The sequence below is a fragment of the Euphorbia lathyris genome, chromosome 3, assembly GCF_963576675.1.
Source record: "Euphorbia lathyris chromosome 3, ddEupLath1.1, whole genome shotgun sequence".
Classification (NCBI taxonomy): domain Eukaryota; kingdom Viridiplantae; phylum Streptophyta; class Magnoliopsida; order Malpighiales; family Euphorbiaceae; genus Euphorbia; species Euphorbia lathyris.
Window position 1 is genome coordinate 2390371 of NC_088912.1, and position 15640 is coordinate 2406010.

The following is a 15640-nucleotide window of genomic DNA, read 5'->3' on the forward strand; positions in this document are numbered from 1 at the left end:
GCAGGAAATATAGAAGAAAGTTTCGATCTTTAGGGCAAATCCAGAAGCCCTTTTTGGGCTGGGCCTTTTACGCAGTTAGTTTAAACTTAATAAATTTTTAACCTTTTATACTTGTAAGAAAATAAATACTTCGAAAAATTCTATTTAATCCCGAACTTATTTAAATAGGATTAAGTATAAAAATACTCTAACGTCTATATTTAACAGCAATTCTATTTGGCCGATAACGACCTCAAAATGAAAATTTTCAAGAATTAAACTTGTTGGGCATTATATTTACTATGGAACCATATTCTTAATTTTTCAAAATCATCATTTTTGGAGTTTTCTCTCTCTAAATATTATCTTTCTCTCTCATCCAAAACAACACCTAAATCCTCAAACCTAAAAAGTTTAAGAATTAAATTTGCTTAAAATATCATTTAAGTCTTGAACATTTTCATTTCGAAGTCGTTATCGATCAAATTCTGATAAAGTGAACTCAAATGCAAAATTTTGCAAACCACAGGGTTGCGTTTGCAAAAAAAAATACCACAGGTAAAGGTTTGCAAATCGGTCAAACCACAGGGTAGTTATTTGTAATTAACCCTTTAAAATAATGTAATTTAAGCAATTTTACCTTAAAATTGATAAATTGAGAAATAATTCATCAAACTGTCTCATCGGTTATGAATCTTGTCATTTCACTTCACATGTGCGTTATTTTATCAATCATTAGTAACATTTCATAAACATATGATATAGACATGAAAAAAAATTAAAAAAATTAAAAATATTTTATCTTTTGTATCAGCTGGATAAAAAAAATCAATTAGATAAATATATTTAAAAATTTATATTTTCTTTCATTTTCTATTTAATTTATATTTAAATTAGATAAATAAATTAACAGTCTGAGTATTTCTATTAATGTGTATTAATAAATAAACTATGTTTAAATACTTATTTTTAAAATTCAAATTTATTTTATTTACATAATTAAGAACTTCCAAAAGTTCGAATGAGTTTTGACATAAATTATTTAATAACCTTTGTCGGTGGTCTTTTATTACTGACCGTTAATTTTTATGTAAACGAGTTAAATATATTAATAATTTAAATATTCTATTTAATATTCATTTAGTATTTATTAATAATTTATTTTAAATTTTTTACTAATATTAATTTAATATTAAAAATTAAATCAATATACAAGTTTTTAAATTTGAGTGATTTTAATTTTATAATATTAAATAATATCCAACTATTGGCAATTGGGTTAGTGGTTACGTATACATGCTTATTACTGGACGGTTCAAACGGTTCAGTTCAGTTTGATAGACACATACAAACTTAGCATGAACGGTTCAGTTCGGTTTGATAGGCACATACAAACTTGGCATGAATTAGATTAGGAGATTTGAGCAAGTTGAAGCACGGAGGTCAATAGATCAGTTTAGAAAAATTTAATAGCTTAATAGATAATTTTAATTAAGTTAAAAGTGTCATATACGAGTTTAAAAGGCTAATAAAATGTCTAATGTATATTTAGTCATTGTACTTATTCAAAAATTTTAAGGATTAAAGTTTATAAATTAAGAGTCTAGATATATTAACTAAGGTTAGGTTTTAAAGGATCCAAATAATTAATATTTTAAATTTAAAAGAGGTTTAATTAATTTTTTAATATAAATTAATGGTTAATTTAAGAATTAAACATATATTTAATCGATTGGTTAATTTTTTGGATGGAAAATTAATCGATTTGTTAAATTTTTTTTGTCACTTATGAAAATACTCTAATGGGCAAATGTTATCAAATAATACCACATTAGCCAAATGACAGAATTTTGGATACCACACCACATGAGCCAAATAGGGGTTTAATCCATAATTTAAAGAAATTGTGAAACATCTTTTTTATTTTATATAAACAATTATATTTAGTGAACATAATAATACGTACCGTATAATTATTGATGAAATACTTTTTTGTTTATTTTTGTGAAAGAAAAATAATTTTTTGTTTATAATGTATTGAAATTTATTTTAAATTTTTTACATAATTTTTTTTATTAAAAGGGCCTTTATTTATTATTCCGCCTAGGGCCCCTAAATTATCAAGACCGATTCTGATAATAATGATTTGATTTTCAAAAGGACGGTAAAGGAAAAAAGTCAATTCAGCTATATTTATGTAGTTGAGTGACTATTACTTAAATTCTTCACCGAGTTTAAAAAAAAAAGGTAAACTAGTATATTATGTAAAATGCAATTAGAGATCCAAATTTTTAATATAAGCTTTGAACATTCCCATTAATAAATTTGTGAGTGAAGTTAAAGTCTTCAAATTGTTTTTATAAAAATCTTTAAAATGTTGTTTTAAAAATAATTTAATAAAAAACACGAGTCTATTTTCTTAAGGGATAAAACTAAATATAGTCCTTATGATTTAAGAAAATGGTCTATTTAGCTTTAACGTATTAAATGGTGCAAATTTAACCTTAAGTTTTTCAAGTAAGATTAAATTTAGCCATACGTTATAAAACAAATAGAAAAAATGGTTTGATTGAAATTTAACTGCCACTTCAAACCTTCCAAACATTAATTATGTCTAAAATATTTAATGTATTACTAAACAAAGTATAAAGATTTTGTTGAAATGATAAAAAGTAAATATACTATATAAAAGTAAATCACAAGTTTTTTTAATAAAATATCTAAAACATTTATTGTAACATCCACAATTTATAGAGAGTATTTTACAAAACAAAACTATAGTATATAATATTATAATTATAGGAATTAGAAAACAAAATTTATAAAATTATTATCAGTGTTCCACAACAATTTCAAACAAGTACTTAAATTAGAAATATAATGAAAAATGACTTAAATGAACCCAAATGACTCTAAAAATCATAGATAAAGATAGGGATAAAACGTCCCTATCAACCTCATAACACTTAAGACTTTACTTGTCCTCAAGTAAACTAAACCAAACTCATAAAAGGACTAACCAAACTAGCAAACCACTTGATTTGACCAAGTGACCTACCCCAACTAAGCATTTGTACAAATAAGTATTTGGAAAGCAAATATGTAAACGACGCTTAAGAAACCACAATCTAACTATCAATATTCACATTTTAACTAAGAGGCATGTTTAACCGAACAAACTTGAAGAGGATAGTGTGTAAAACACCTCACAAATGGTTGTTCAATTAATCACATAAATTTTTAAAGTGACTTAGTGTTTACTCTCTTCTTTATACTTACTAGGAGTCAATCTGAGTTTGCACGTTCATCAAAGTACCTCAATTTTGTTAAGATTAAAACAATATTAAAAATAATCCCGAGTTTGGTTGTAATGGGGCCAAGGTTAAAGGTAAGGAAAAATGTTAATTTAAGATACAAGTTTTAGGATTAAACAATGATAATTTTAGTGGCATTTTAAAATTGTTTCATTAGCAAGCAAAAAATGAAGAATCGAAAGTGTCTGACAGTGCTTCAAATCCTTTATTTCTCCTTCCCCACATGTCTCTCCTCCTCCTATTCCCTATACTAAGAGTGGCAGACTTATTAAGCCTCATATTTGACTTAATGATTTTATAGCTCATAGCACTTTTGCTCCTGCCTTTTTTTTCCCTTCTCCATATTCTATCCCAACATTACCTCCTTTTAGTCCTAATCATACTGCTTTTCTTACAAAAGTCGATGCTTCTATTGAACCCACAACCTATGCCCAAACCAGTAAATTTCCCCAATGGGTTTCTGCCATGGAGGAAGAACTTAAAGCATTAGAAGCTAATGACACTTGGGAAATTACTTCTCTTCCTAAAGGTAAGAAATCTATTTTTGCCCCAAGGGTTTTTCGCATCAAACGTAAACATGACGACTCTATTGATCGTTCTAAAGCACCCGTGGTTATCATCAAATACAAGGTATCGATTCTGTCGAGAGTTTCTCTCCCGCGGCAAAAGTTGTTACTGTTCGATTATTATTTTTCATTTCTGCTGCCAAGGCTTGGCCAATTCATCAAATTGATATCAATAATGCTTATCTTCATGGTTTTGTGGATGAAGATATATATATATCTACAACCCCCTCAAGGGTATTCTAAAGTTCCTTCCGGCCAAGTTTGTAAGCTTTGCAAGTCCTTATATGGCCTCAAACAAGCGGGACGTCAATAGAACAAAGAGTTTACGTCACAGAAGGATCTGTCCATGGACTTTGTCCTATGATTACCCAGAACTCAGAGGGGCATGGATTCCATCTTTGTCGTGGTTGATCGGTTTTCAAAGATGGCTCACTTCATACCATGTCGCAAGACTAATGATGCCTCAGCAACTGCTAAGCTATTCTTCAAAGAGATTGTCAGGCTACATGACGTACCTAAGAGCATTGTCTCGGATCGTGATATGAAGTTCCTCAGTCACTTCTGGCGGACATTGTGGGCTTTGTTCGATACGTCTCTAAAGTTTAGTACCACCGCCCACCCTGCTCTCTGCTTTTTCTCTGCCGGTGCTTTCTCAGTGTTCTTCTCCTCTGCCGGTTTCTTCTCTGCCGGCTTGTTTTCTGCTGCCTTAGGTGCCATTGGAAATAGTGAAGAGACTAAAGAGGGATGATAGGATCGACGGAAAAGAAAATATGTCAGCGAGTTGGGTAAGTTTGAGAATAAAGAATGTACATATATAAGATAGAGAGATGAGATATGATTCGCTGGATAAGTGAGGCAAAAATTGATGACTTGGATAACTTAATGACCGTGGATTGGGAAAGGACAATATTGAACGGTTGTGATTTTCTAAGGCCAAGGAGCTTGTTAATTTTTGAGTTATTCAATTTTTTTTATTTCTTTTTGAAATACTGAGTTATTCAATAAAAACCATTAACCGTTAAGATATAAAACAAAAACCATTACAAATTTAACCAATTCAAAATTTAATAAATCATCCATGTAATAGACGTTAGGAATAAAATTGCTTCATTTTAAACTTTAGGAATAAAATTGCCTATGACCGTCAACATTAGGGTATTTTTGCATCTTATTATCCCTTTATATTTTCTTCTTTTTACAGTTAATAACCAATTGAAAGTATAAAATTGGTCTAAAAACTTCAACTGCCCTCCCGATCTTGTCCAATTGCATTCAACAACCCCCTGTTTCTTAAGTAAATTTGTTGGATACATAAAATGGGAGACACACTCAACGAATTAAAGCAGTCGCTGAAACAACCTCTTCATGCATTGAGGCCAACCGAAGTTGCACACAACTTTAACTTATCAACAGTCACGGTCTTTGTTAACATGTCAGCAGGATTCTTACTTCCAAGAATCCTATCGAGCATAAAAACTCCATCTTCTAATGCTGATCTAATAAAATGGTATCGCACCTGAATGTGCTTTGTTCTTCCATGAAAAGTTGGATTCTTTGCTAAGTGAATAGCACTTTGACTGTCGCAATGTAAAATATTTGTCTCATGTTTCTGTCCCAACTCTTCAAGAAATGATTGTAACCAAATCATCTCCTATTGCTAGCTTCCGTAATAGCAACATACTCTGCTTTTGTAGTTGATAGTGCAACTATCTTCTATAGTTTTGAGAACCAACTCACTGTTGTGGCACCAAGTGTGAAAACACCACCAGAAGTACTTTTTCTGCTATCTAAATCACGAGCCATATCTGCATCTTTGTAACCTTGCAGACCTATATCTGATTTCTTGAAACATAGACAATAATCAGAAGTACCTTACAAGTACCTCAAAATCCATTTCAATGCTTCCCAATGTTGTTTCGATGGTTTACTCATGTACCTGCTCACAACTCCCACTGCATGGGCTAAATCTGGCCTTGTGCCTACCATAACATACATACATGAGACTTCCAATAGTGGAGAATTAACATGTCATCTACATACAATAACAAAATTATGTAATGACTTCCAATTTTTTTTAATATAACAGCTTGACATCTCAAGAAACCATTGTCAATCATAAAACCCTCAAACTTCTTATACCACTGTCTCGGAGCTTGTTTAAGCCCATAAAGGTTTTTCTGCAGTTCGCACACCATCGTCTCATGGCCATGCACTACGAAACCCTGTGGTTGCTTCATGTAAATCTCTTCCTCTAGTTCACCATGAAAAAATGATGTCTTCACATCCATTTGTTCCAGGTACAGATCTTCTTTTGCTACAAGAGAAAACACAAGTCTGATTATGTTCAGCTTCACCACTGGAGCAAAGATTTCTTTGAAGTCAACATCTTCCTTTTGCTGATATCCTTTTACAAGCTTTGTACCTTGTAGAACCATCATGTTCTTCTTTCAACCGAAATAACCATCTGTTTTGTAAGACTTTCTTTCCTGGTGGTAGTTCTGTCAACTTCCACGTATGATTAGACAACAGAAAATTCATTTCTTTCATGGCTAACTCCCACTTGCTAGAATCATCCACCCGTACTGCCTCATCAAAGGTTTCTGGCTCACCTTTGTCAGTCAATGAGATGTAATTCAGTGCAGGAGAATACGTCTGAGATGGTCTGATGGTTCTAGAAGATCTTCTTAAGGTAACCTCAGGAGTATGTGGCTCCTCTTATATGATCATTTCTTCATTTTCTTACCTTGGCATATTAACTTGAATTTCATGGAGAATTATTTCTGACTTTTTAACTTTAGAATCAGTTTGTACAGCTTCTACCAAGCTGTCCTTGTACAAGACTTGTTCATTGAAGATCACATCCTTGCTCCATATGATCTTTTGATTTTCGTTATCCTAAAAATAATTACCAAACTCAATTTCATTATAGCCAATGAAATAACACTTTTTGGATTTAGGGTCAAGCTTAGACTTATCTGCAGAATCCACATGAATGTAAGATAAACAACCAAACACTTTCAGAAAAGAAAGGTTTACCTTTTTCCCACTCCATACTTCCTTCGGTATCTTGAAATCAAATGGGCTTGAGGGACCATTGTTTATCAAGTAAGCTGCAATGCTAACTGCATCTGCCCAAAAGTATTTTGGTAAACCTGCATGCAACCTTGAGGTGTGCCTGGAATAATTTTCTCCATCTTGATGCCCATTTGTGCACAATACTTCTTGAATTCACTATTTTCATATTCTCCACCATTATCAGATCACTACACCATAGATTGCCAATAGCAACCAATTTTCAGAAATCGTTGCCGTAAATCGTTGCATTTGCTGGCATTGACTAATTTATTTTTATTGCTCATGTTTATGTAAGTCTAATGCAACGAATATGTATGAAGTGTTGCCTTTGAATGATTTTTAATTGTTTAATTTGAACTAAAGCAACAGTAATTGACATTTACGACATATCGTTGCCTTTTTTAATTTGATAATTAGAAAAAGCAACGGTATACCATGTAAAAATACTATTCCAACGTTGCATTTATAAAAATACAACCATTATATCTAATTAATTTAATAAATTTAATTTCAATACTTATTAATTAAAGATTTTATATATAGTTTGTAAAGAATTACATTTGTTGACTAAAAATAGTGTAAAGTAGTAGTGTAATAATAATATTCCGTAGACAGTCATAGCAAAAAAAATTAATAAAAAACTATAAAAATAAATTGTGCTTCAAACAAACTATAAAAGAAATTGTATTTCAATTAATTAATATATTAAGAAATGAGTTTCATTATCAAATGCATATGACATTTCTAATCCATGAATTTTGGCTTTTAGCTTTCAATAAGTTTTGGGTCTTAAATTTTACTGATTTTTTTTTGGCTCTGAAATTTCCCTCCTAGATAATTCCCTAAAAGTTTCCCTCCTAAACATATTTATTAAATACTAATATAAATTATGAACACATCTTATATTATATATTATAAATTAAATATATGTAGTTTATTTATATTATGATATACATATTCATAATGAGTTTTTTTTAATTATTAATAAACTTGTCTTTAAATAATATGTTTGTTTAAAAATTAGCTAAAATATTCTTAAAAAAATTAAAATAATACTTATAAAATATTAAATTTGAAAAAAAAAAATATAGCAAAACTAATATGTTACGGTTAATAAGTAAATGAGAAATAAAAAAAGAAATTAAATATTTGATTTAAAAAATTCAGAGCTTAAGAAAAAAAATTCATAGAAACTTTCTCCTTTATTATTCACCAAATTTTGAGCGGCAAAATTGCCACCAAAATTTGAAACATCTATAGAATTTTTTTTTTAAAAAAGAAAATAATAAAAATAACACAAAGCCTCCTCTATCTCTCTGTCTCTCTCTACCGTAAAAATAACACATGCCTCTCTCTCTCTCTCTCTACGATCCTAGAATCCATTTTCTTCTACAGGACTTCTCAATTTCATTTTCATGGTGAAAGGATGGTACATACCGGAGGAGAAGTGCTTTTCGAGACTCAGCTTCACGCCTCCGGCCCTTACACTTCCGATTACCCTCCTCAATCCTCTAAGGTCTATCTCAGATTTGTCTTTGCTTCATTTCTCTCTTATTTAATTCAAAATTATCTATTCTTCATTATAATACTTGCCTTTTTCTTTTATTTGACGAAATTTAGGGTTTTATCATCGGTCTTCTGAGCTTCGGGTTTTTTCAACTTCCAATTTGTTTTCCTTTTTCTCCTTCTAGGAGTTATTATGGCATGATTTCTTCTTAATCTTGTTCACATGAATAGCCAATTTTGATTATTGAGGTGAAGTTGCGATCCCTAATCTCTAGGCAGTGGAGATTGAATGGTCTGAACTCTTAAATGAACCTTATTTGTGGTTATATGCTTGCCTAATTTGACCCTTAAAATATATATATTTGATGTCTATGCTTTCCTATTAAATTAGTCTACCCAGTCCCTTCTCTCCTAATACGATTGTAAAGTCTTAGGTAAAACATATTCCACCTGATTGTAAAACTATTCATGGACTTAATTTTTCCTGTAGCATTTTAGAAAGAAAAAAGTGTAATTTTCAGAAAACACTGGTCGTTCTGCTCTCGTAGGTCAATTGATAACCTTGTTTTTCTCAAGTCAGCCATTATATCTTTTCATATGCGTATTTGGTGTTTGTGTTTCTATTGGTCTTTATCTTATCCATTAGAGTTTTCTGATCAAGTGATCATCTGTTTTAAGCCTTCGTAGTTGCTATCGTGACTCTTCCTGTCTTGATCTTGATCAAGTGATAATCTGGTGTTCTCACATGGTCATTTACCAATTACAACTACTGTATTATTCTTCCTACAGTATGATGAAGCCCTGATGGATGTTGTCCTACTGTATTCTGGTATCGTAATGGCTATTGCCCACTCATTTGAGGTGCTCCTGATGGTACTTGTCTTGCCATTTGCTGGTTATCAAATGGCTGCTCTCTTGCCATTTGAGATCCCCATGGAATTCGAGGTTGTCTTTCAACTCGAGAAGGTCCTGAAGAGTTCCTCCACCTACTTTCATCCAACACTGTCTCAATTTCCTCACTCTGCCCATTCTTAGTAAAAGTCTCCCTTACAAATTCCTTTAGTGCAGGAGGGAAACCAACACCATATTTCATCATTTGTTCCAGGATGTCCTTACTAGTGTCAAATGCACCTGCATCACAAAGCCCTCTGACTACAAAATCATATATAGTGGGGTCTGGTTTTGGATTTCTCTCTCCCGTTTTTGTCAAAATTTGGGCACAGTCCACTGCCTTGCCATTTTTAATCAAGTCACTGAAAATCTTAGTTGCTACCACCCATAAGTTTTCCTGTACCATCTTATATAGTAATAGTAAAGCATCATTGATCCTCTCCACCTTCAAATAAGCATCAATTAGAGTCCTATAACTTGTAACATCCGGGGACAAGGACTTAGATAGACATCAGTTCTGTGAAGAACTGTTCTGCCTCAGATAACATCTCATGCTCATTAAACCCAGCAACATCCATTTGAAAAGGCTTTGACCCGACCTTTGTCCCTGCTATTCTAAATGTATAAACTGCCTCGTTCACCATAATGTTAAAAGTTTCCGAAGTTACACCTTGCTTTGATGGTGGGGTATGGTTATCTAGCAATAAGTTCTATCTTTCTTTTCTAACTTCTAATAATTCATTTCATTTATTGTCATTTTATTTCTCAAACACCATAGTTAGATAAATGAAAACTTTTTATATCCTTTTCTTCCTTTGACGCTCTGATGGCGTTTTTCCCGAGTCTTGGTAGCTGCTGATTCCCTCTTTCATCTCTCTCCTTTTTTCAGGTATTCCACTTGTTTATATTTATTTAATTGAATTGAATTCGATGCTTATAGTTAATGTGTTGAATGCAGTGGAAGAGGATTGGATGAGACTTAAATGTCTGTAAAAACAAATCCTGAAGTTAAAATAGGGATTTCATTAAGAGAGCATCTAGCAGTGGATGAGCAGAGTGAGCGTGGTAGCAGCAAGTTGACAGGAATCAGGCAGATCATAAGGCCAAATGGATTTCTCTAGAAATGGCAGTCGGTAACAAAACTCTTGTACAGATTAACTATAGATCCATCAATACTACTATCTTCACCCTGCATTTGTTTCCATATATACCCAAGTGGAATAGGAAGGAAGCTGAACACCAAATCAACAAAATCTTCGCCCACTTCTGCAAAACATACTATCTTCTTCGATTTGCTAACGAAAAGCTTGACACCAATCTTCCCATTTTCATTTTCAGTCTCTCCTAGTTGAAAAGTTCTTTTGAAGGAGGAACAAAGTTTGTGTCAATGCTTCCTTTGATACCAATGAGCATTTGAACAAAATTATAACCTGAAAAACGAAAAAAAGTATTGCTATAGTAGGATTTGGTTAACTTCCCTAACCTAACCTCCATTGAAGGAGCGTTTTGAGATATAAAATGAACAAGTTATTATCATTTTTCTTACCTTGTTGTGGTTGCATTAAACTGTTCAACTTGCAAGTGATTGGATCAGTAAGGTACGCCATATGTGTTTATCTCTTTCTTTCTTGTTAAACTAAATATTTACATATTATTAACACTAGACCAAGAAAGTTTTCGATAGGAAGCAACACATAGGCTGCTATCTTCGGCAGCTTCACTAGCTGCTATTATGGAAAACAACACTAGTGTCCCCGACCTCACCCTGACCCGACATCAATTGTTCATGATTTTTTTTTTTGAAAAATTCTATGGATGAAATTTTGATTTCACTTTTCTAAAATTATAAATGAGTCTCTCTTTCCTTCTTATTTTTTGATTATAAACTTTCGTTTCAGTTTTCTAAATTCTTTTACTATTTTCCTAGTTAAAGATTGTTTTCCTACTTTACAAAATGTTTTCGACAGGTAGTAGCACACAGGTTACTGCCTTCGACAGCTTCACTAGGTTCTGTAGTTTAGTTCTGTGTAGATCCTACTGTGCTTTTAAAGCTTTTTTATGGTTTTGTGTGGTATACTATATTGTTGGTTTTTCCCCTTTTCCTTGGAGGTATCCTCAATAATTTACTTTGTTAGGTGAGGGTTTTTGTTCTTTTTCCTCATTGTATTCTTCAACTTAACTTATGTCCACGGTGCAGGTTCTTTGCTTCATGCATTTACTCTTCACCATACACCAACTTGGCTTTGGATCTCTTTCGGATGATGGCTTCAATAGCCAGAGATATGGTTACTGCCAATACATTTGTATCATCTAGTTTGTTGGCTGTTCTTATTGGGCGGATTTATCCTTCCTAAAGGCGAGTTCAACATCTCCTTGTGAGAACTTTAATGTTATTTCTGACGAGTGATTGTTTATGCAAAACTAAGTTGTTTTTACATTTTCCCATTTATACAAATACTATTGTTTAAAAAAAATAAATAATCGAACACAAGATTGCTCACGAGCGTGTCTATAAACATTTAATCGAGTCTATTTATGAACCTATATCTGAGTCTCCTTGCGAGCTTTCGTGCGAGTTTCGACATGTTGAAGCTCGGCTCCTTCTCAAATCGAGCCGAACATGGTAGAGCTTTTATCGAGCCGAACGCCGAGCCCCTCACTCATTTACAGCCCTAGTAAATTGCACCAAATGGCGACTGAAGTTTTGGGTCTGTTTATACGCTACTGAACTTCATTTCGTTTTAATAACATAAGGTATTTTTTAAGTGGCACACAGGTGACTGCCACGTATCTGCCAAATCAGTTGTAAAAGTCAGACATGAGTGACTGCCACTGTAATTAATCTGGATTTTTCGTATTTCCAATTTGTGTTCACTGATAATTCCATGGATTTGTCTCTTGCAGTAATAATTAACATGAGTCATTTTTTGAAATCTGCGTGGTTTTACATTCTCTTTTTTTTCAATTCTTTTTATGATAAGTGATTGCTTGTTTCATTATATTAAACTGCAATTGATCCATTCATTATGTTCAAATGTATACCATAAAGGCTTCTAATGTTGTTATTTGTTCTTATTTTTCAGTAGAAAATAGCTTGCTCTTCACAACTGTGAGATATATTCTCAATGTATAAGAAATATCATAGTCATTTAGAGCTTTCAATTTCTGACACTGCTATACAATTATCATTTTTGTATCATTTATATCTTATATAATCATGTGGAATAATGCACGCAATTATGACACAGTAACCGTTTTGACACCCTTATAGGCACCACAGTTAGATATTTTTTGGTGTAGAGGCCGGAAAGAATTGAGGGATAAGAAGGTTGACCAAGACATTGTCATACAATTGAAAAGCTCAATCTAGACCAATAGAACCAGCTTGCTACCAGTTGCCCAACTCTCTTGGCGACCAAGGTCAGGTATATGGATTAACTATTTTTAATCAACTTCTTTATGCTTCACGGATTCTAATGTTCTGTAAATACTAATTTTTTTGTTACATTTGGGATTCAATTGTTTGATTTTGTGTGAGTGTATCAGTGATCTTTGCTGATTTATGTGGATGATTGGATCAGTAATAAATTAACCCTGAAAAAACATGTTTTTTTTAACCTACTGACTCTGTGTAAGGTGTTTAACAAAATTACTAAGTTATATAATGAGCTAGCTAGTTTCTGATTACAAATTTGGTAAAGTTCCAAGTACATTCCTTTTTTTCTCTTTTTGGCTTGTAAATCTCAAGCTTTTGATACAAATATATACCTACCAAAATCTAGGGATCAATAGCCATTTTCTTGTTTTCTTTGATCAGTTAAGTTTAACTGCTACCCTTAATATCCTAGCGGTTATAACTCAATCGACACAAATGTTAAGTTTTTGGGAAAAGATTTTAAGTTCGATTCCCACTAAATACATCTTCTGATAAGTCTTAACTGTGACTAAGTCTCGATCCCGGGTTTGTAGTATTTTAGTAGAAAACATAGACTAAGTTTGTGTGAGAAAATCTCACCCAAAAAGGATGAGGAGCCGTTAACTTTGACTAAACCCCAACTAAAATTATCTTAACGAGGATTTTTATGGTTTATTCCAAAAAGAACTAGTTCCGTTAATTAGTGGCTCTTTGTTGTTAATTTATTCAGCTTGATATGTTTGTTTCTTGTGTTCGAATTCTCACATGTACTTTTACCGTCCCAATCCAGAAGAAATTCCTGCATGTCTCTCTTTAACTTGTATACAGAATTTGTCCTTTTCTTCCATTGTTTGTATACGCAAACACATAGTCATGTTGCTCTTATTCTTTGCTTTTTAAACATATTAGACACCAAAAGAAGAAGAATTCTGAAATTGGGATCTGATGAATAGTGCAATTCACCAAAATTATGATTATGATGGATGTAAATGAATAAGGAGAAGTGAAGTGAAGTACCTTTTATTTGTTTTTATCTTTCCCCTAAGAAATCTCTCTAGCAAGAGGTAGTTCGTTCCCAAGATAAACGTAGAAAGAGATAAACTTCACAGGGTTAGGTCTCAAGCTTTGTGTAAGGTGTTTAACAAAATTACTATGTTATATGATGAGCTAGCTAGTTTCTGATTACAAATTTGGTAAAGTTCCAAGTACATTCCTTTTTTTTTCTCTTTCTGGCTTGTAATCTCAAGCTCAACATCTAAGGTCAATTTGGTGCTAATTTTGCTACTTGTTTTAATCAGGTTGCAAAAACTCAGGATAATAAAAAAACCTTGTTCAGTTTAGTGATTATAGGCCATTATACTTCAATTTCAGCACAAAATGACTTCTGTTTGTTTTCATGTTTGATATTACTGTTTGACATGACTTTATTTTATATCTTGTTTGATACTACTTTTTGTTTTCTTGTGCCTATAATATTTGTTGGTTGTCTTATGTTTTCATATTTTAATTCTACAGTCAAAGATTGAAGAGTTGTCATGTGCCGGGGAAAACATTGACCAGATTAATGAAATACTCGGAGGCTCATCATCCCATGGTCGTGAATATCTAGTTGGTAGGATGGGTCCAATGAAGAAAACAAAAGGTTATAAGAGTGCCGAATCTTCAGCTACTACGAGTAATAACCCTATGTCTGAAGATGCAAAAGAGAAATTCAAAATGGAAATTAGAGAGGAACTCAAAGAGGAAATCAGAGACGAAGTGAAGAATGAGCTTAGAGAGGAAGTGAAGAATGAATTATCAACTCATCTTGAAGTTCTTGTGAAAAAGATGGATGGTGTTCTTTCTACCGTTCCTTCAAATGAACACGATAACTGATTTACTTATGCTTGTGATGATACTTTCAGATTCGGGATTTTATTATTTAGGTATTATTGTTGGATGTTGATATTTAGGAATTTTTGGATTTTGTTGTTTGTGTATGTTTATTTAAATAGGCGTTGCCTTTTGGATTATAAATATTATCGTTGCCTTTATGTTACAAGCACCGTTGCACTTGTAAAATTAAAGCACTGTTGCCTTCTGTTCTAAACGTCGTTGCATTAGTAAATAAAAACTGTTGCTTTTATGATACAAATCGTTGCATTTTTATGAGAAAAACCGTTGCTATTAAATAAAACCGTTGCCTTTGCTATAAAACAGTGTTGCATTAACCAGCCAAATATCGTTGCATTAGAAAAATAATTGTTGCTAAAAGTTAAAAAGTCGTTGCCTCTACTATAAAATACCGTTGCTTTTAGATCTGAAATAGTGTTGCCTTTGGAGTTAAATTGTTGCCTTTAGTTAGAAATAGTGTTGCCTTTCCTTACTTAAGGCAACGATTAATAAATCTAAAATCGTTGCTAACGGTTCAATTTCGTTGCCTTTTAATTGTATTCCTCAATCGTTGCAATTGCTGCAAATTACAGCAACGATATATTCATTGTTGCATTAGAGAACATTTTCGTTGCCTTTGGGAAAAAAGGCAACCGTGAATTAGCCAACGAAAATAAATTGACCAAAATCGTTGCCTTTGCCCATTTTTGGCCATAATGCAACAAATTCGGGTACCTAACGTAACGAATCAACATCATTGCAATAGGCATTCTATGGTGTAGTGGATCTCAGGCACTTCACCTTCAAATTCGTCTCATTTTCTACTAGAGCTTTCCATTTCCCGAAGGTATCAAACACATCAGACTTATTTTTGAGAAAGTTAACCCATACCTTTTTGCTTGAGTCATCTATGAATGTAACACAATATTTAGAGCCTCCAAGGGATGGCACAAGAGATGGCCCCAAACGTCTGTATGAACCAGCTCCAACTTTGTTTCTCTAGGCTTTCTTCCACCATTCAA

The 15640-nt window shown here is 32.5% G+C and overlaps 1 long non-coding RNA gene across 4 annotated transcripts; it reads left to right on the plus strand.

Annotated features, from left to right (window-relative positions):
- The first annotated feature begins 8274 nt into the window (after positions 1–8274).
- On the plus strand, positions 8275–14770 carry LOC136224669 (uncharacterized). Of its 4 annotated transcripts, none has more exons than XR_010686553.1 (5): positions 8275–8450; positions 8555–10220; positions 10290–11687; positions 12603–12756; positions 14262–14770. It is a non-coding gene; the product is annotated as an uncharacterized lncRNA (long non-coding RNA). The 4 variants fall into 4 exon arrangements; XR_010686554.1 differs by lacking the exon at positions 8275–8450 and having other exon boundaries at positions 8463–10220; positions 10290–10929; positions 11529–11687; XR_010686552.1 differs by lacking the exon at positions 8555–10220.
- Positions 14771–15640: the final 870 nt, after the last annotated feature.